Source organism: Zalophus californianus, chromosome 14, assembly GCF_009762305.2.
Source record: "Zalophus californianus isolate mZalCal1 chromosome 14, mZalCal1.pri.v2, whole genome shotgun sequence".
In the NCBI taxonomy this organism is placed as follows: domain Eukaryota; kingdom Metazoa; phylum Chordata; class Mammalia; order Carnivora; family Otariidae; genus Zalophus; species Zalophus californianus.
The window spans coordinates 56,721,316-56,742,706 of record NC_045608.1 but is presented as its reverse complement, the minus strand read 5'-3'; the positions used below and the strand labels follow the sequence as shown (position 1 = coordinate 56,742,706).

Here is a 21,391-nt window from a genome sequence, read left to right as displayed (position 1 = left end):
ACATTCCTGCCTGCTCAACAGGACTGGACATCAGTACCTGTCATTCTTCATAAGGTCTCCTCCCTTGGCTTTCTGACTTTGCCCACTTCCAATTCTCCTGCTATGGATATCGCACAGACCCTCCTGCAGTTAGAGACCTAGAAACACCTCTGAATGACACACAGGCCCCAGTCAGCACACTCTCTCCCTGTAACACTGCCACCAGCCAACCCAGGTCTCAGAGTTTCTCTCAGGCAGAAAAACAACAGAAAAAAGACTCAGTCTAAAACCTGACCATAGTTTTTCACCTCTGAAGATAAGCACACTGATTTTCTCAACACTTACTGATCACTTCTCAGTGGTCAGGACTGGTGCTGAAAAGACCAGTAAAACAAGCTCCCTACCCCTGCCTAAGAAATTCAGTCTAGAAAAAACACAGATAAATGGACAGTGTCGACCTGATACACGATATGATAAAAAAGGGGGAGGGAAGGAGGCACAAAGGGGAAGGCCAGGGAGGGCCAGGGCAGCTTGCTGAGAGGAACACTGGTGCCGCCCTCGGCCTCAGACAGATCACTGTCACCATTTTAGGGCAGGCCCCCTGCTGCCCCCCCAGCTGCTCTCCATGTCTCCCTTTTAGTCATCCTCCCCTCTTGCCCAAATCCATTCTCCACATTGCAGCAGGGGTGGTCTGCTTAAAATTCAAAACAGAGCTCTCTCCTGCTCAAAACCTTTCAACAGCACTGAGACTACAGTCCTGCATCACCTGCCCTGCATCATCTGTCTCATGCCCATTTTTCTCCCTTCAGCTCACCCCCTTTCTTTTGCACGAGTGGCCCTTCAACCACAATGATCTCACAGTTCCTTAAACAGAGCGAGTTCTCTTCCGCTACAAGGTCTCTGCACACACCATTCTTTTTACCTGGAATCCTCTTGCTACCACTCTCTGTATTAAAAACATTTTGAACTCCGGGTCTCAGCTAAAATGTCATTTCCCCTATTTACTTAATTGTTTCTATTTCTGTCCACCCCATTAGAGTGTATGGCCAAAACAAAACCATGTCTGTTTTAGTCACTTTGTATTCACAGTACCTGGCATGCAGCCCTCAATAAATATTTGCTCAGTGAGGATGTAAAAGACTCTTTCCTCCTCTAGAGTTCTTTTTTTTTTTAATTTTATTTATTTATTTGAGAAAGAGAGAATGAGAGAGACAGAAAGCACATGAGGCGGGGGGAGGGTCAGAGGGAGAAGCAGACTCCCTGCCAAGCAGGGAGCCCGATGCGGGACTCGATCCACGGACTCCAGGATCATGACCTGAGCCGAAGGCAGTCGCTTAACCTACTGAGCCACCCAGGCGCCCTCCTCCTCTAGAGTTCTAACTGTAAGCATCCCCTCAGGTTCATTTCTTAGTCCTCTCTGCCACTCCCTATGTTCACCACCCCAGTGCTGATCATGCTCCTCTGTGCCTCCAGACCTGACCTCTCCTCCCACGATCAAGTTCTGCAACTATGATGCCTGCAGGATAAATCTACCTGGAGTCCCTTTCTGATACCTGCAACTGGACACGTCTCAAGACACACTCATTAACTATCCTCAAACAAAAGGTTTATTTTTCTGTTGCTGTTAATGGTGGCATCCTCGTACAGGTGGAGTGACTGACTTCTCTCTTTCCTTTTAACCCACTGACGAGAACAGCTGCTTCCATCTCGAAAACACACCTGTATTTCCTTAACCTACACAACTGACCTACTGCATTAGCCTCATTTCCTACCTCTAATCTTTTAAAATGTGTACATTGAAGCTTAATTCTGATGTCAACAATACTCCCATCAAAATCCTTCAATGGCTCCCTATTGCCTTCCAAATGATATCCACACTCTTCTGCTTGGTATTCAAAACCCCTATCAATCTTGTCCATACTATTCTAACAAGGCAGTCTAGTTTGGTGGTTAGGACCAAAAACTCTGGAGCCAGACTGCCATGCTAAATGCACAGGAACAAGGACAGACGCAAATCCCAAATATGCCACTTAATCTCTGTGCTACAGTTACTTCACCTGTACAATGGGGATAATGATAAAAGTATTTACCTCCAAGGGTTGTTATAAAGAATTAAGTGACTAATATAAGCAGAACCCTTAGAATAGCACTTGGCACAAGTCAGTGCTGTCCACATTGTGTTTTATTGCCCCATCTCCAGTTAGCAATAGCCTATATCCCAGTCTATCTGAACCAAATCATTCTTCCCCTAATGCTCTTCACACTTTCCCTTCAGAGCAAAGAGCTCACCAGCTGATAAGCACCAGCTTGTTAAGTTACCAGTATTACACCCGCCTCCTCAAGGGCATTTGCATTCAAAAGCTTCCACCACAAAGCTCCTTTCTCTCCAGGAGTGTCCTTATAGCTCATGCACTGAAATTCCCCAGAGGTTGCTCATCAAAGGATTTCCAGCCCTGTTCAAAGACCGTTAGTCTACAATTAACCATCCCCTTCTTCCCTCTACTTTCTCAATCTCCTCCCAAGTTTCAGATCAAAGACCATCCTAACACCATTTTCCATGCCCAGTGGCAAAGGTGTTTTAGTTCTCTTATGTCCCTAATTTAGGTAAAAGTTGAAACTCTCATGACTACTCTCCTTACAACGGTTTTATTATATCAGATAGTGCTCCTTTTGCATGAAAACACTTAAAATAATTAAAATTAAGTTCTGTGAGGTGCCTGGGTGGTTCAGTCAGTTAAGCATCTGACTCTTGGTTTTGGCTCAGGTCATGATCTCAGGGGCATTGGGCCATACTCGGCATGGAGTATGCTTGTCTGTCTTCCACCTCTTCTGCCCCTCCCAGCGCTCACTCTCTTTCAAATAAATAAATATTTTTTTAAAAATAAAAAATAAGTTTTGTAATCTTATTATGAGCAGAATATGGATGGGCTTCAATCTCTGAAGCAGCCAGCACTGACCACCATGACAGTGCTGCCCTCTCACCCTCTGAAATCCCCGGGATGCACAGAAACTTGGGAATAATAGTAGAGTGTGTATTAATAACCCACTTATTCCTAGGGATGGAAAAATGAGTTACAACATTACCAGAAATTTTAACCTTAAGGAAAACAATAAATTATAAAATGTAATGTGTAGCTTTCAAAGAATAACCCAGTAACTGAACATGTGGCTCTCCCAATGCAATGTAAAATCAGCTCCTTTTAATAACTGAACTATTACTTCAAATAAACTTTTTTTCATGAGAAGGAAGTCATAACTACCAAAGACACAAAAATGTAGCGAAAATCGTGACATCTTAACCTGAGGAACAGTCTTTAAATCACCTCATGGCTCCCCAGAAGGCTTCGCCTAGTGCCCCTTAGTGTCCGTCCTGCAGCTGAGGTTGTCAACAACAACAAAAATTCTGAAGTCTATACTTAGACATCTTTACAGAACCAAAAACAATCATACATTCTCTATGTAGCCTCAGAAGTCATAAATCGCAACGACTGCAAAGATTCTTATAAGCACTTATAAGAACTTACTTTATAATTTATAACAAATTTGAAGAATTATAAAAATTAAAGAAGAAATGGGTCCCATAAAACCAGAGATGCACTCTCAACACTCATCACCATTGCTACAGCTGCCCTAAACAATCCCAAACATTCCTTCTCCTTAAGGACTAAAAAAGTTTCACACTGAGAACATATCTATAAAAATACAAGGAAAACAGCAGAGCAGAAATTAAGTTGAACTGTAATCACTGATTTATAACTTCAGAAAGAATCAAGTAGTAATACCCAAGGCAATGCTAGTCAAAGTGTAGTCCCTAGAGAGCAAACTGCTTGTGCCTACTCCATGAAAAGGTTATGTGCAGAGATTGACAGTAAGCATTTACAAACTCATAGCAATCTAACAGAAATTTTATATCTACAAAATCTAATGACTTAAAACGTTGGGGAGTTATATATCGTAACTTTTTTATTTCACTTATGTAATTCATCTTTTACATATGTTAGAAAAGAATCAGCCTATGACAAAGGGGGATTGTTAAAAACTGATCTTTCAGGGATGTTTGCTTCTGGGAAGATGAAGTAGATGTACTTTTCCCTATTCCTTCCATCAAGTATGACTAAAAATTTGAGTATTACATATAAAAAACAAACATAAGACTCTTAAGTGTGCAGAGAAGAAGGTAGGCTGGCTAGGGACCTCAGGACCTGAGGAACAACACAATGCTGAGTTTCCTGGGTTTTATTCTTGCCTCATATATCCCAGACTTGGAGCCAAATAAGCTGGCAACCTGGAAATGCCAACAGGCGCAGACAAAAAAAGCCCCAACAAAAGCCTGCTCCTTCTAGCCAAAGGACTAGAAATGGGACTTCCTAGCAAGACAGAAAACTCTTACAGAAAAAAAACAACACTCTACCTCAGACAAACACCACAGAAAAAACTGTGGTCCCACCTAGGCCAGGTGGGCAGCTTAGCCTTCCATATTCTCACCAAGCTGTAACAAGGCACCTCAAGCCCCTCCACATTAGGATGATGCTGAGAAGGCCGAGTAGGGAGCCCAGGCTTTCATCAATGTCAGCTGGTATCAAGGCACCCTTCCACACCATCACCCCAGAAATCCTGGACCTCTACCTCCACCTGGCAAACAAAACACTCCACTTCTGGGTCAAGAAAGGTTAAGTGGGGAGCCTGCAAACCTAATTCCTCTAAGCAATAACAATGGAGCACCACATGCTTTCTGTCCCTTTTCCCTACTGGAGTGGTGTCAAAAAAAGCCAGTTAAAACAGAGGCTTAACTAAGATCCAAAATTTAGTAGAATATGAAAATTTCCAGGTATTAAAAAAAAAAAAAATCACCCATCATACCAAAACTTAGAATAAACTCAAATTCAATGAAAAAGACATCAGTGGACGCCAAAACCATAATAACAGACTTGTTGGAAATTCTGCCAATGATTATAAGGCAGCTATGGCAGAAATGCTTCAACAAACAATTTCAAACATGCTTGAAACAAATTAAAAATAAATAACCTTAGAAAACAAATAGAAAATAAGTGGATGGGCTCAACAGCAGAATGGAAGGAACAGAGACATTAAACTAGAAGATAGAGCAACAGCAAAAATAAAGGTAAACAGACTTTCCTTCTCCCCTTAGGGACCTGTAGGATCATAATAAAAATCTACCATTCAAGTCATCAGTCTTGAAAAGAGAGGAGAAAGAGAGAGGACTGAAAATGTACTCAAATAATGCTGAAAATTTTTCCACATCTGTCAAAAGACATAAACCTACAGATTCAGGAACCTAAGTGAACTCCAAACAGGATAAACCCAAAGAGATCCACACCAAGATGTAGCATAATTAAACTTTTGAAAACTAAAGTTAAAAAAAGAACACCAAAATCCTGACAACAGTGACCCCTTAACCACAGAGGGCAAGTGAAGGACAATGAGTTTCTCGTTAGAAACTAGAGGCCAGAAGAAGCGGTACCACATTCTTCAAGTGCTGAAAGAAAAGAACAAGATAGAATCCTACACCCAGCGAAAGTATCCTTCAGGAATGAAGAAGAAATCAAGACATTCTCAAAGGAAGAAAAACTAAGAATCTGTCACTGGCAGACCTCCCCAAAGAATGGCCAAAGAAAGTTCTTAAAACAAAAAAGACATGACAAAATAATGAATCTTGAGAAATCAAGAGAAAACCCAGTAAGCAAAAATAAAGGTAAATAGACTTTCCTTCTCCCCTTATTTTCTTATTTTGTTTGACTGTAGAAGCAAAATCTGTAACACTGTCTAATGTACTTCTAACTGTACGTAGAAGAAATATTTCCAATTGTATTAAAATTGGGGAGGGAAAAGGGATGTAAGAGGAAGTAAGGTTCCTATACTTCACTTGAACAAGTAAAATGATGACACCAGTACACAATAAGTTGTGTATATATACGATGTAATATCAAGAACCATTTTAAAAAATTTTTAATTAAAGCATACAAAGAAATATATTCAAAAACACTATAAATAAGTCAAAATGGATTTTCAAAAAAATGTTCAAGTAATCCACAGTAAGTCAAGGAAAAAAATACACAGAGAAACAAAAAACAGAAAGCACAAACAAAAAATTAAAAAATGGCAGACTTAAGTCCTAACAGAAAAATAATTACATTAAATGTAAATGGCCTAAATGTATCAATGAAAAGACAGAAATTGGCAGAATGAATTAAAAGACATGACACAGGCGCCTGGATGGCTCAGTCAGTTAAGCGTCTGCCTTCAGCTCAGGTCATGATTCCAGGGTCCTAGAACTGACTCCCCAGTTGGGCTCCCTGCTCAGCAGGGAGTCTGCTTCTCCCTCTCCACCGGCTCATGTGCGTTTGCTCATGCATGTGCTAATAAATAAATAAAATCTTTTAAAAAAATTTAAAAGACATGACCCAACAATATGCTGTCTACAAAAAACTTACTTCAAATATAACTGTACAGGTGAGTTAAAAGTAAAAGGATAGAAAAAGATCTATTGCCCAAACAGTTAAAGAAAATCAAAAGAAAAAGAAAAGTAGTGGTAATATTATTATCAGACAAAATAGCATTCAGAGCAAACAAAATCACTAGTGAGACAAAGAAGGACATTAGATAATGACAGAAAGGGTCAATCTACCAAGAAAACAAAGCAACCCTAGACGTATATGACCAGAGAGCTGCAAAATACATAAAACTAAAAACTGATATAACGTAAAAGGAGAGATAGATTACAAATACAGGAGACTTCAACACCACTCTCTCAAAAGCTGACAGACTATCCAGACGGAAAACCAACAAGGGTACAGAAGAGATCAACAACACAACCAACAGGATCTAACTGAACAATCCACTCAACAATAGCAGAAAACATATTCTATTCAAATATCCACAGAACATATACAAGACAGACCATATTTTGAGTCACAAAACGAGCCTCAACAAATTTAAAACTGAAATCACAACACATGATTCAGTGTGTTCTCCAATCACAATGGCATCAAACTAGAAATCAACACAAAGATAACAATAAAATCTCCAAAACTTGGAAACTAAACAACACACTTCTAAATAACCACGAGTGAAATAAGATATCTCAAGATAAATTAAAAAAAAAAAATGAACATTAAAAAAAACACAATGTTGTTGTGGGACAAATTCAGCTGAAACAATGTTGAGATGGAAATTTATAGTGCTAAATGCCCTCATGAATTTAAATGCAAAAAATCCTTAACAGAATATTAGTAAATAGAATTCAGCAATATATAGAATTATATACAATGACCAAGTGGGGTTTATTCCAGGGATGCAAAGTTGGATCAACTCAAAAATCAATCAAAATAATCCATCGCATTCATGACTAAAGAAGGAAAATCACATACCATATTAATATACAAAAAGCACTTGGCAAAATTCAACACCCACTCATGATAAAAACTCTCAAGACAAGAATAGTGGGAAACTTCCCCAACTTGATAGAGCATCTACCAAAAAACCTACAGTTAATACTATACTCAATAGTGTGTAGTGTAGGTGCCTGATAACTTGCTTTTTTTGATAGTATAAATGCTTGACATTAAGCTTTTGATTGTCCAGGCACCCACCTGAAAGACATCCATCTTGAATAAACACAATGCCAGCTACACCATTAGATAAAGAGCCAGGCTGCCCCGCCCATGAAGTCCCCCTCAACCCTTTTTTAGAAAGTGCTATTAGGAGCGGAGGACTGTAGAAAGTGCTATTAGACTTACAAAACTAACCATTTGGCAGCTTTCTTTTCCCTTCCCATGCCCTAATTCCCACTCTGATGCTTTAAATTCACCAATAAAGAGTGAACCTCCCAAACCCTAGGTACCTCACCCTCTACCCCATTAAAAGCAGAACCCCAGTTCTGCATGCTCTTGCGGTGTACCCTGAAGGACCTATACATAATAAACCTTTTCACCGTTCACCAATGGTTGTTGCCGACGTGTGTCTTGCAATCATGAGAACCACAAGGGCCAGTACAGCCACAACTCTGGCTCCAAAAGGGGAAATCTCTGTGGGGGCTCACCAGGTGAGTGCTCCCAGGCATTTCTAGCCAATAGTGTCACTACAGATAAGCTGAGACTGCCCCAAAACAAGGTGAAAAGCTAAACACTTTCCCCCTAAGATCAGGAACAAAGCAAAGATGTCCTCTTCCCTGTCTTTATTCAACACAGCACTGGAAGCTTTAGCCAGTGCAAGAAGGCATGAAGAGGAAATTAAAGGCCTGCTGAAAAGAAATAAAATTGCCACTATGTATACATGACATAGTTATCTACTTAGAGAATCACAAGGAATCTACAGAAAAACTCCTAGAATAAATGGGTTCAGCAAGATGCAGAATACAAGACCAACATGAGAAAGTTAATGTTTCTCTACATTAGCAATCAACCCACAGACACCAAAATTTAAATACAGTATCATTTTCAATTGTTTGAAATAAAAAGGTAAATCTAACATAACAAATCCAAAAGAATTTAACAAAACAGACTTGTATGATAAAACTACACAATGCTACTCAAAAAAAAATCAAAGAAGATATAAATGGAAAGACATACCATGCTTATAGATTGGAAGATGCAATACAGTAAAATGTCAATCCTCCCCAGATTGATACACAGGTCTACTGCACTTCCTATCAAAATCCCAGCAAGATTTTTTTGTAAATATAGACAAGATTATTCTACAAATTACATAAATAGGCAAAGAAACAAAAACAGTTACAACAATTCTGAAAAAGATGTGGAAGGAATCAGTCTACACCAACTTACAACTTATTATACAGCACAACCAAGACTGTGTGACAGTGGTGGAGGGACAGACACACAGATCAATGGAACAGAACAGAGAACCCAGGAATAGACTCACAAATATACCCAACTGATTTTTTACAAAGATACAACCAATTCAATGGAGGAAGGATGTTGCCTTTTCAACAAAGGGTGCTGTAATAGCAAAAACTAGAAACAACCAGATGTCCTTCAAAAGATAAATGGTTGAAAGAACCATAAAAGTACATCCATACTGTAAAGTACTACTCAGCAATACATAAGAATCAACTATCAATACACGCAACAACCTGAATGAAACTCTAGACAATTATGCTGAGTGAAAAAAGCCAATTCCAAAAGGTACTTACTGTATGATTCCATTTACAAAACATTTTTGAAATGACATAATTATAGAAATGGAGAACAGATTAGTGATTGCCAGGACTTATGGAGCAGGTAGCAGTAGGAAGCAAGTGGGTGTGGCTATAGAACAACATGCAGAAACCTTGTAATGGAAATGTTCCGTATCTTGACTGTATCAGTGATACTGTCATGCGTCTGATATTGTACCATAGTTTTACAAAATGATACCACTGGGAGCAACTGGGTAAAGAGTACATAGGATCTTTCTGAATTCTTATAACTGCATGCAGATCTACAATTATGCCACAAAAAGTTTAATTTAAAAAAAATTGTGGATGCCTGGGTGGCCCAGTTGGTTAAGCATCTGCCTTCAGCTCGGGTCATGATCCTGGGGCCCCCGGGATCGAGTCCCTGCTCAGCAGGGAGCCTGCTTCTCCCTCTGCCTGCAGCTCCTCCTGCTTGTGTTTTCTCTCTGTCAAATAAATAAATAAAATCTTTAAATTAAAAAAAAAATTGGACCTTCACTCACTTGCTCTACGGTATTAACACTCTGGAATGTGTCTAGCCTCTTAACAACCCTTTATTAATCTTGGCTTTGTGCTGGACTAAGTGAAGACACACAGATATAAGTGTAAAATATTATTCCTACCCTCAAACACCCATACACTTAGGTGGAATGACAAACAGAGGCATAAATCAACAGTGCAAGACTTCATAAAGGAGATGGGATTTGAGCAAATCCTTCAACAAGAGGCAGTACTTCCAACAAGCGGAGGAAAAAGGGGCATCCTGGGAAGAAATCATATATAAAGACACAGCCAGAAATAAGCACAGTTCCTATGGAGAACGAGGTACGTGTGTGTGTTGTGAAATAAGAGAACTATGCAACAAGCAGTGTGGAGTAATTATGGAAGGTCCCCAAAAGTCACAGAGAGGAGTTCAAATGTCACTTACTCAAAGAAGCCTTCCTCACCAACCCAGCCAACTGAAAACAGCAGTTCTCCCCACCCACATTCTCTCCAACATCCTTTACTTTTTCTTTACAGCACTCATCAAAGTGGCAATCATTATATACTTATCCGCATGCTTATTTGCTTAATGCTGCCCCACTTTCAGATACCTTGACTATCTAGTACTGGGGCTGGCACACAATAGGCACTCAATAAATATTAACTGAATAAGTGAGCAAACAGTAAGTACTCACTCCTGGTTCTCTTCTGCGCAGCTGCTCACTCATCTTCCTCCATTATCTGTCACTCCATCTGCCGTGGTCCCTCTCTCACCTACTGTCTCTTTCAGACAATCTCCTTTTCCCTTGCTCCTCCACCTCAGTCCAGTTCTTACCCCATCACAAAAAAACTCAGTGTATTCTAAAATAGCGGATCACAGTGCTGTAATACGCTTCTGAATCTCAACCAATGAGAAACTGTATCCCAGGAAATCTGTTACTGAAAAAAAGTACTAAAGTTGTATGTTGTTACATAAGCATAATAGATGTATATATTACATAAACAAACAAGGGCAGAAAGAGTTATTCCTTTCACAGCCTTATTTTCCTGAATACGACAGCCTTTTCCCAGAACTGGATGATCCTGTCTGGTCTACAGAAAGCTGCCCATCAGAGAGCCAGGACAGTACTCCTCAACACAACCGAAGTTATGAAAAACAAGAAAGAAACTGCCATAGACCAAAGACTAAGGAGACATAACTACTAAATGCAATGTGGTACCTTGGACTGGATTCTGGAACATAAAGAGAGTATTAATGGAAAAACTGGTGAAATCCAAATAAAGTCTGGAATTTGGCTTAAAAAATACATTTACATACAATGTGTGTGTATACACACACACATATATATACGGGATTAACATATGATTGAGATTTAAATATGTTAATATTATCTTATTAAAAAAGAGAAAGAGACAGGGCACGTGCAAGTGAGCCAAGAGTGAAACTCAGGCCACAGCAGTTGGAGCTTGGAGTTGAAAAGCCACAAAGAGCTTCGTTTTTGACTCTGGTCCCATGCTCTTACCTGATGCCATGAGAACTAACTTGACTGCAATTGCTTGAGTTTAACAACCAGTTCTGGCTTCCTAGCAAGCTCTTTCATATACTCAGCAAGCATTTACTGAGTGCCTACTTCTTACCAGGCACTGTGAAATCTTTGGGGATACATGGCTAGAAAAAGAAGACACAATCTCTGCTCTCATAAAGCTTATATTCTATCGGAGAAGCCAGGCATTTAATAAATATTTGCATAAATGGTGAGTGTTCCCAAGAGTTTTAGAACCTCTTCTTAAAAGCCCTACCAAGGGAAGGGGCTCCTGGGTGGCTCAGTCAGTTAAGCGTCTGCCTTTGCCTCAGGTCCTGATCCCAGGGTGTTGGGATCGAGCCCCATATCGGGCTCCCTGCTCAGCGGGGAGTCTGCTTCTCCCTCTGCCCCTCACCCCACTCATGCTCGCAGGCGCTCGTTCTCTCTCTCTCAAACAATAAAATATTTAAAAAAATAAAATAAAAGCCCTACCAAACAATCCATCCTGACAACTATTCAACCTGTGTATCACTGGTGTTCTGATTAAGGCCTTCAATGTGAACAAATCACCTGAGATAGATCTGTAAGCTATCACCCTGATCTGATAAATCACTTTAACAGGTACTCATTCAGTTGATGTGGTTTGGGACCTGAGATTTTGCACTTCTTCCAAACTTCCAGAAGACAGGGATGCTGCTGCTGGTTCACAGACCGCACTTTGAATTAGCAAGGCTCTCGAGTACCATGGAAACATCACGCAAACTATCATGTAAAAAGCAAGCTCCAAAAAGGCGAGGACATTCTGTGTCTCTCATTCACCACAGTACACACAAGACTTAAACTATGCCTCACAGACAGCACTCAATACTTATTTTCGTAATAAATAAATGGATGCAAGGTCCTGATAAGCACTGTTCAATAGTAGTCACCAGCCACATCTGGCTACTTAACACTTGACATAGGCTAGTGCAACTGAGGAGCCAAATGATTAAATTAACTTTAATAGCCACATGTGGTTAGTGGCTACCACAATGGACAACCCAGGTCTAGACAAAGATAAGATGAAGAGTACCGAATTAATAAAGCCTAGGTTTGAATCCCAGCTCTGCTGCTTAGCTTGTGACCTGTAAAGTTACAACTTCTTAAGGCCTCAACTTCTTCCTCTGTGAAATGAGGACAAGACCCCCTGCCCCCACACACACCCCTCCTCAGGGTTTCTGACAGTTACTATTGTAAATTAATGTATGAAGCAAAAGGTATGATTAAGGTAAGATTCTCTGCCCTCCAGAAACAGTTCACAATCCCAAAGACTACTTTGCCTATTGCCCATACTTGCCAGAAAATGCCAAGCGCTTTTGGTTGAAGGGCTGGTTAGCTCAGTGGTTTTGAGAATGAGGCCAAGGTCATAAGTTTGGAGGAGGGAGGACCCTCACTTAGCCAGGGTGATCAGGCAATGACAATGCACATCATCACGATTCCTGGCAAATCTTTAAATGGGCACTGTGTTGACTGTGGATGAGTAAATAACATTTCATTCATTCATTCTTCCAGGAAGAACTGCCACATTACCTAAAGCCCGCTACTTCCCATCCACAGATCTTTGCTAAACCAGGGCCGGGTCCCCAGCGCGGGCAGTGCTCCGGGAAGCCCCCGCCCCGGGCCGCCCGCGTGTCCTCCCCTCCCCCGTCGCGCCGGCCGGGTGAGGGTCAGCCTGGCACCACCGCTCCAAGTACCACACGGCCGGGCCGGACCCAGGAGCCATATTTAGCTGTATTTCTGGTCAATAAAACAAACTTCCGTCTTCTAAAGAAAAACGGTTCTAACTCAATGACAAACTAGGACGGAAACTCGCTGCTCGCCGCAGTTGCCAACCAGAGGCGCCGCGTGTCCGGCAGCCCCGGAGTCCCCGACTCGGACCCCGTGCCGAGCGCGCCCGCGCCCCGGCCCCGGCAGCGCCGGCCACAAAGGACGGGAGATGCGGACGCGGACGCGGCCGGGCCTCCTCCTCCTCCCCCCGGCCCCGCGCTAGCGGCCCGGGCTCCGGGACGGCCCGGGCGCGGGCGGACACTCACCTCGGTCCGCACGCGGCGGCGGCGGCGGCGGCGGCGGGCGCTCCTCGGGGCCGGCCCGGGCGGTCGCGGCGCGGTCCCGCGGGCCGCAGCGCGGGCGCTACTCTCGGGCCGCCGTCCGCCGCGCCGCCTCCTCGGCCACTGCCGGCGGCTCCCCCGGCGGGCGGGCGGGCCCGGCGCGGGCCCCGCCTCCGCCGCGCCCGCCCCCGCCTCCGCGCCGGGCCTCGCAGGCTCGGCACGCTACTCCGGGCCGCCCCGCATGCCGCCGCCGCTGGTGCTCGCTCGGGGCCGCCTTACGCGGCGGGCCGGGGCCGCAAGGCCGCCCGCGCAGGCCGCTCGGGCGCAGTGCTTGCAGAGCGCGGCGTGCTCAGCGGCGGCAGCGGTGGCGGCCCGTGCGGCTGCGCGGGGGAGGCGGGGGCGCCGCGCGCTCACCCGGATGCGCCGTCCCCCGCCCCTGCGGCGAGCCCACCTCGGGGCCGCGGCGCTTCCCTCGGGGCCGTGGGGGGGGAGGGGTTCCGGCGTCTCGGCGCCTCCACCACTGCCTCCCTGACCCGCGGGGAGGCGGGGAGCAGAGGCGCCGCGCTCCCGCAGCGGGGGGCTCTGGGCCGCGCCGCCGGCCTTGTCCCCGGGCGAGAAGCTCCGTCTGTGACCGGCTCGGCCGTGCCGTCCCGGCCGGTGGCCTCCACCTAAACCTGTGTCCGGACAAAGAGGCTACCGCAGCAAGTAAAATAAAATTCGGGCCGTTTCACGTCGAGCAGATCACGGGGTGGGAGGAAATGAAGGTGCCCTCACCTCGCCGAGGAGGTTCTGGATCGACCCCGGGCGGAGCGCAAGGTCTGCTCCGGACCCGGGTGGGGCCGAAGAGCACTTGGAGCTGGAGGACTGTCGGCGGCACCTTCGTGCGGCCCTTCTGAGCCCCGCGCCAGGCGGCGGGGATGCAGGAGTTCCAGGACCAGGGTGGGCGGTGAGAGGCGAGGCCACCGACCGGCACCGCCGGAAGAGGCAGCCAGGCCTTGGGGGACAAAAAAACGCCCCGGCAGCCTGCGGAATGGGGATTGTTTGGGGAAGATTCTCCGTCGCGCTCTCAGAGGGGCCCTTCCACGGTACCTCCTTGGGAAACACTGCGCGCCAGCGCTAGTTCCATTAACCCAGCCGTCACCATCCTCTGAAGAGAAGACCCAACCCTCGTCCTCTATCACTCACACGAGGCATAACCAAGAGTTATTTTAATAAATTAATGTTTTACTTTAAAATCATCCACAGGTCTTTATGTCTTGCTTCCCATCCAAGAGCTGGAATGATTGAGCCTAATGTTGATACTATTATTTAAATGGTCCCATTTTTTTTTTTAAATAAATGATGTATATGTCACAGAAAGAAGCAAAAGGCTGTAAGCAAAAAGATGTTACCGAGGATTATCTCTGGAACTCCCTTGTTTTGTGCTTATTTACATTTTCCAAATATTCTAAAATAGAAGTTAAAAGTTGCTTTTTAAAGGTACTTCTATAATTATTTTGAAACAAGGTGAATCATGGTTGGCCTGGTAAGGGTACCTAAAGGAAACTTCACTTTGAAGTTTGTATGTCTTAAAAATATTGTAACAAAAAAATAAAATAGGTGGAAAAGACTTGCAAATCATGTATCTGATAAGGACTTGTATTTATTTTTTATTTTTTAAAGGTTTTATTTATTTATTTATTTATTTATTTAACAGAAAGACACAACGAGAGAGGGAACACAAGCAGGGGGAGGGGGAGAGGGAGAAGCAGGCTTCCTGATGAGCAGGGAGCCCGATGCGGGGCTCGATCCCAGGGACCATGACCTGAGCCAAAGGCAGTCGCTTAACGACTGAGCCACCCAGGGGCCCCAAGGACTTGTATTTAGAATATATAAAGAACCCTTACAACTCAATAAAACTAATAATCCAATTTAAAAGGGGCAAAAGAGTTGAATAGACATTTTAACCAAAGAAAATATTTCAATGGTCAGCAATAGCATGAAGAGATGCAAAACATAGTCTTTATAGAAAAAGGCAAATCAGAACCACAGTGAGAAAGTTCTTCACACCCTCATCAATGGCTGTAAAAAGGACTGACAATGACAAGTGTTGATAAGGAGAAAGAGAAATTAGTTCCCTCAAACACTGCAGATGGGAATGTGAAATGGTGCAGTCACTTTGGAAAAGTTTGTTTGCTTCTTAAAAAGTTATTTGTAAAAGTACCATATGATCCAACAATTCCGTTTCCTAGGTACGTACCCAAGAAAATTGGAAAACATGCCCATATGGCAATTTGTACAGAAGTATTCACCAGCAGCATTACTCATAACACCCAAAAAGTGGAAACAATCCAAATGTCCAGCAACAGGTGAATGGGTAAACAAAACATGATATATCCATACAATGGAATGCTATTCAGCAATAAAATGGAATGAAATATTCATAGAAGATACAACATAGGGGAACCTGGGTGGCTCAGTCAGTTAAGCGCCTGCCTTTGGCTCAGGTCATGATCCCAGGGGCCTGGGATCAAATCTGTTGAAGGGCTCCCTCTCCCTATGCCCCTCCTCCTCCACTTGTGCTCTCTCTCTCTCAAATAAAATCTTTAAGAAATGGTATTTAAAAAGATACAATATATAGGAAACTCAAAAACATTAAGCTAAGTGAAGGCAGATGCAAAAGAGCACCTATTGTATGATTCCACTTATGTGAAACATCTAGAAAAGACAAATCTATGCAGTTTACTGGTTGCCCAGGTCTAGGAGTGGGGATGGGAAGTCAATGCAAAAGGGAACAAGGGATCATTTTGGAGTGATGGAAATGTTCTAAAATCAGATTGTGGTAATGGCTGCACAACTCTAGATTTACTAAAAATCATTGAATTGTGCTTTTGAAACTAATGAATTTTATGATATATAAATGTTATCTCAATAAAACATAGGTGAAAAAAATCTGTGTGCCACAAAGTAGCCCAGGACCATAGTACCTTATCTACTTGTACAAGCTCTTCACAATAAAAAGACTTTTAAAGCAAATGGAGAATTGTATGCTGTTTGCACTATAAAATGTAATAAAATGCACTTTTTGCAACTGGTTGTATAACCAAGCACAATAACCCTTCCACATCCTCAATCTACCCACTCTTATTCATTAAAAATGTGTCTTCACTTTACCCACTAGAATTGGAAATGAGGTAGAAAAGCGTAAACATCCTTGAGGGAAAGAAAGAACTGGGTATCTTACAACAAGGAGAGGGGTGTAAAGACTCAGACTGGGAATCCAAATTTAGGACATTGACATAATCTTTCTCAGTTTTATTCTTGTTTCCCCATCAGTCCTGTGCCTGGACGCACCGGCTTCTTCTGGCTGTGATGTTTTGCTTTCGGGGGGAGCACTAGCTTTGGGCCAGATAATGGTATGATTTAGGATTTTTTCATGATTTTATGGGTTTTTCATGAGTTCTATGATTCTACCATGGAAGAAATTAACCTTTAGAAGATTAGTGGAGACATAAAGTGGACTAACCTACATGAACTAGTCTACCTGCCCTGACTTTTTCTCACCAAAGCCCCTGAGAGGAGCACCAGGGGCGCTGCTCCCTTGAGTGAATGATTAATTCAGTGCCTTGTTTCTACCAGACCTATTATTTGAATAATGCTAATATTCTTTTAACTTGTGAATGAGGACTAGTTGTTTGTTCCAAATTAGCTAGAAAGAGGGAGAATAGCACCTCCATGGATTCATTGTAATGGGGAGATGTGGGAGATTGCCTAAAGCAGGGTAAACTGCCCAAGAATAATTGAACCCACGTGGTGGGCGGGAGGAGGAGGGAGGGGATCTGTTACACAGAATTGTGTGTCAAACATCCTGACAGGATGGGGAAGAACAGAAGGTGACATTGAAAGGGGGATAGGCAAACACAAGCCCACACAGGAGTCAAATGACATGAAGTAGGTGGTAATTACGCAGAATGTGTAAACGCTATCATTTTATGATTTTTCACTCCTTGTTTTGCTTTTCCCACCAAAGACCTGGCTGTCTTCTTGGGCTTGAAGCCTCAGGAACGTGGGTGCCCCTTCTCCTCTCTACACGTGCTGGATTTTGAACCGTCTCTACACTTTCCTCCCCAAGTGTCTCTTTTATGCATGCATTTCAATGACCAAATCAAACCCCATGCCACATCCAGCTTCCAAAGGAGCAGAAAATGCAATCAATTCCAACATTGTCCCCAGAAGGCAGAGAGCTTTGAAAATTTGGATTGTAACATTAACGACTATCGGAAGTATGAAAATTGGAGGGTAACACTTTCTTTAAACTTTTTATTTTGAAATAATTATAGATTCATAGGAAGTTGTAAAAATTGTACAGAGAGGTCCTTTGTACCTTTTGTCCATTTATCCCCTTTGGTTACATCTTTTTTTTTTTTTTTTTTTTTTTAAGTAAGCTCTACTCCCAACCTGGGGCTCCAACTCTCTACCCTAAGATCAAGGGTGGTATGCTCCACCAACTGAGCCAGCCAGGCATCTCCCTTTGGTTACATCTATAACATAAAAAGAACTACATAGCATAAAATCAAAACCAGGAAATTGACATTAACAATGGGTGTGTATAGATCTGTGCCATTTTATCACTTTTATCACATTTTATCACTGTAACAACTATCAGAATCAAGATACAGGACTATTCCATCATAAAGATCTTCCTCAGGCTACCCCCTCATAGTCACACCCAACCCTCCCCAGCCCAGTCTCTCTGACCCCTGGCAAACTCTGTTCTCCATTTCTATACTTTTGTCATTTCAAGAATGTTATATAAACGGAATCATACAGGATGTGGCCTTTGGAGACTGGCTTTTTTTTTTTTTTTTTTCACTCAGCATAATGCCCTGGCATGTACGCGGGTCATTTTGTTTTGTTTTGTGCTAATCACTCTGTCAACTGGGCCAGGATGGAAGTCCTGGCTCCGCAGTTGGTCTTCTCTGCTGCCACCCCAGCCAGGGGACTGGGAGTCACTAGGGGTGCCTTGTCGCAACTGGGTGAAGGGGGAAGGTGCAGGCTCTCTATTCAGCCTTTGCTGACTGGGATGGGGTGAGGTTGCATTTTTTTCTGCAGAGGTTGGCTGGAATTGGGTAGTTGCTGTGTAAGTTTTCTAGGTCGCCCCTTCCCTGGTTCTTTAGTTAGCAAGAGCAGGCATTTCTTGGGTTTTGTTTTGTATTTTGTTTTTTGTTGTTGTTGTTGTTTTTAAAAGTCTGTTCCCATGGTGTTTCCCTGTTCCCAGCTTCTGCAGCACTCAGACCAGGGTCTATAAAACAAAAGAAAATTCAGAGAGCGCACTGCCCTGTCAACCCTCAGATCCCAGGGGCTGTAGTAAATGGTTTTCTTCTCCCTACCTTTCATAGTCTTCTCATGTTCGTTTTATATACAATGTCCAGGGCTTTTAGCTGTTCTTAGTGGGAAATGAACTCCGTTCACTATTCCATCTTTTTCTGGAATCAGAAGTTGAAAATAAAGCTTTAAAACATAAATTAGAGCGGATTGCAGATTATTCCTATAAAAATGTCACCCCCAGTTTCTTGCGTTCCAATAGGCTTTCTTGAGTCAGAGAGGAAAGGGAAGATTTACTGCAGGTTTACTGGGAATTCCACAGATATACTAGGGACATTTCTATGGGAGACAATGTTTACTATATGGAAAGAAATGGGAGAAATGCTGGGAACTGGTAGATCAGGGGCTCAGTGAAGTCTGAGGTCAGTAAGTGTGGAGGAATGAAAAAGTTGAGACAGCGAGAGCCCGAGGCACTACAGGTGGAATCAGCCTTGCCCCGATATGGCTCAGGAGACACCATTTGGACATATGACCAATGATGGCAAAAAAGGAACTAAGAAGGTGAAAATGAAAATGAACCTAAGAAACTGAAGATAAGAGAGTCAGGGGTGCCTGGCTGGTTGGGTTGGAAGAGAATGTGACTCTTGATCTCCGGGTCATAGTTCGAGCCCCACGTTGGGTGTAGAGATTACTTAAATAAATAAAATAATATAAATAAATAAATAAACTTTAAAAAGAGTTAGAAGTTATATTTATTTATATTTAAGTTATATTTAAAAAATATAAATTTTTTAAATTTTTAAGAAAAGCAGGAGTCAGGATAGAAGGAAAACCTAAGTTGGGGACAAAAATCATCAAGGACAAAAGAAGCAAGTCTTAGTTGGCAGATTTGGGCAGTCATTACTTAAAAACAAATCAAATGACACGAACCTGAAATGAAGAGAAATGGAAGAGATGTTGGGTTTGGGGCTCAAAGAGGTGCTATGGAGTAAGATGATACAATTTTAACTATGAATGCATAGGAATTCATGGTATGGTTAGATCGCATTTAGGAAGAATCAAAGAAAGAAAACATGTTAAATAGCACGGGGTTGGGGAGAAGACTGCAGAATTTTTCCAGTCAAGACTGAGTTTTAGAGATTTATAAAATACATTTTCTTGGCCTCTTCCATTCTCTGGCTACACACATCAGCCAGGGATTCCAGGCCCTGCACAGTCTGGTTCCATTTCCACCTGTCCCAGCCCTCTTGCCCACAGTTCACCCATAAGCCTCTGCTCCAGTCACACCACCTACCTCCCTGTTCCCTCCTCCTCACATTCCTTTTGCTATTTGCTTCCTTGCCTACTTTCCTCCACCTATTTAATCCCTAAGGATGCTGCTCCAGTGCAATTTTCCCTACCTTCTACAACTTCTTCGATTAGATTGATTTTTTCTTTTTTCTGAATTCATATAACTTCATTATCTGTAGCATTTTTCCCCCAACACAAATAAGCTGCCTCATCCCATTGTTGCTATAATGTTTTATGTGTTTAAAGCTCCTATCACCTCCTGGATGGTTTGCACTGTACTTTGCACATTTTGAATAAAGAAGTAATACATACATAGGATACAAAATTCAAATAGGACAGGAAGATATGAAGCAAAAACTTATAATCTCTCCCCCAACAGCTTTTCCAGAGATAACTACCTTTAATTTGTTTGGTGGTTGCCATCCCTACCTCTCCTGATGAATAACTCTCCTAACTCTAAATAGTATACTTATAATTCCAATTCTTGATTTATCAACTTCAGACTGTGTTTGTTAGTTTTTGCTGTCATACAAACAATCCCCAAATTGTGGCTTATAACAAACACTTATTGCAAGCTCACAAACCATTGGCTGCCACTATGTTGGACTTGGCAAGGCTTGACTCTATGTGTCTTCTAATTTGGGGACTTGGGCTAAAGGAGTGTCTATCACTTGGGGTATGCTCTTTCCATGGCAAAGGGCCATAGTTAAAGAGAAGCAACCAAAACACATTTCTTTGTTCAAAATCATTCATATGGCTAAGGCCAGAGTCAATGGAGTAGGGATGACACTATTTATGCCCCACCAGAAAGCACAACAAAATCATATGGACAAAGAGTATGGATGTATAATCTATTACAAAGAGGGAGCAGAAAGTTGGGAACAATGATCCAATCTATCCCACACAAGTTTCTATTGATTCCCACTTAGCAACAATAAGGAATTGTGATGGTGGGTGGCTCAGTAGGTTAAGTATCTGCCTTTGGCTCAGGTCATGTTCCCAGGGTCCTGGGATCAGGTCCTGCATCAGGCTCCTTCCTCGGTGGGGAGCCTGTTTCTCCCTCTCCCTCTGCCTGCCTCTCTGCCTACTTGTGCTCTCTCAATCTCTCTCTCTGTCAAATAAATAAATAAATAATTTTAAGCAAAAAGATAAGGAACTGAGCTCATTCACACTACCTCTGATTCCCTCCTTTTCTCAAAATTTTGTTAGTTGTATTATGAGTAGTTCTACTTTATAACTTTATAGAGAGAAAATACTTTCTCATTCAACTTTGGATAGTGCCTAAAGTATTCAAATTTAGCTAGTATCTTCAAGTCCTCATTATAAAAAATGAGGATATGTACACCCTTACACTTTCATACCCCTTCATACCCTCTCTTCCCCTTCTATCTCATAACTCATACATTGTGAAGTTTCATAACATTTCCCTTCCGTTTTGGAATTATAATTAAGTCTTCTATGTGTTGTATACAAGCTAAGTCAAAAAAGCTAAAATCCAGTAAGGAACACTTAAAATACTCTAATCGATGTAGATG

General features: G+C 42.6%; 1 protein-coding gene across 1 annotated transcript in view; it reads right to left on the bottom strand.

Annotated features, from left to right (window-relative positions):
* Positions 1-14,167, bottom strand: part of GALNT1 (polypeptide N-acetylgalactosaminyltransferase 1) — a 125,082-nt gene extending 110,915 nt beyond the window's left edge. The window contains exon 1 of the mRNA XM_027575533.2: positions 14,037-14,167. The gene's annotated coding sequence lies outside the window, so the exon portion shown is untranslated. The remainder of the gene's footprint in view (positions 1-14,036) is intronic.
* Positions 14,168-21,391: the final 7,224 nt, after the last annotated feature.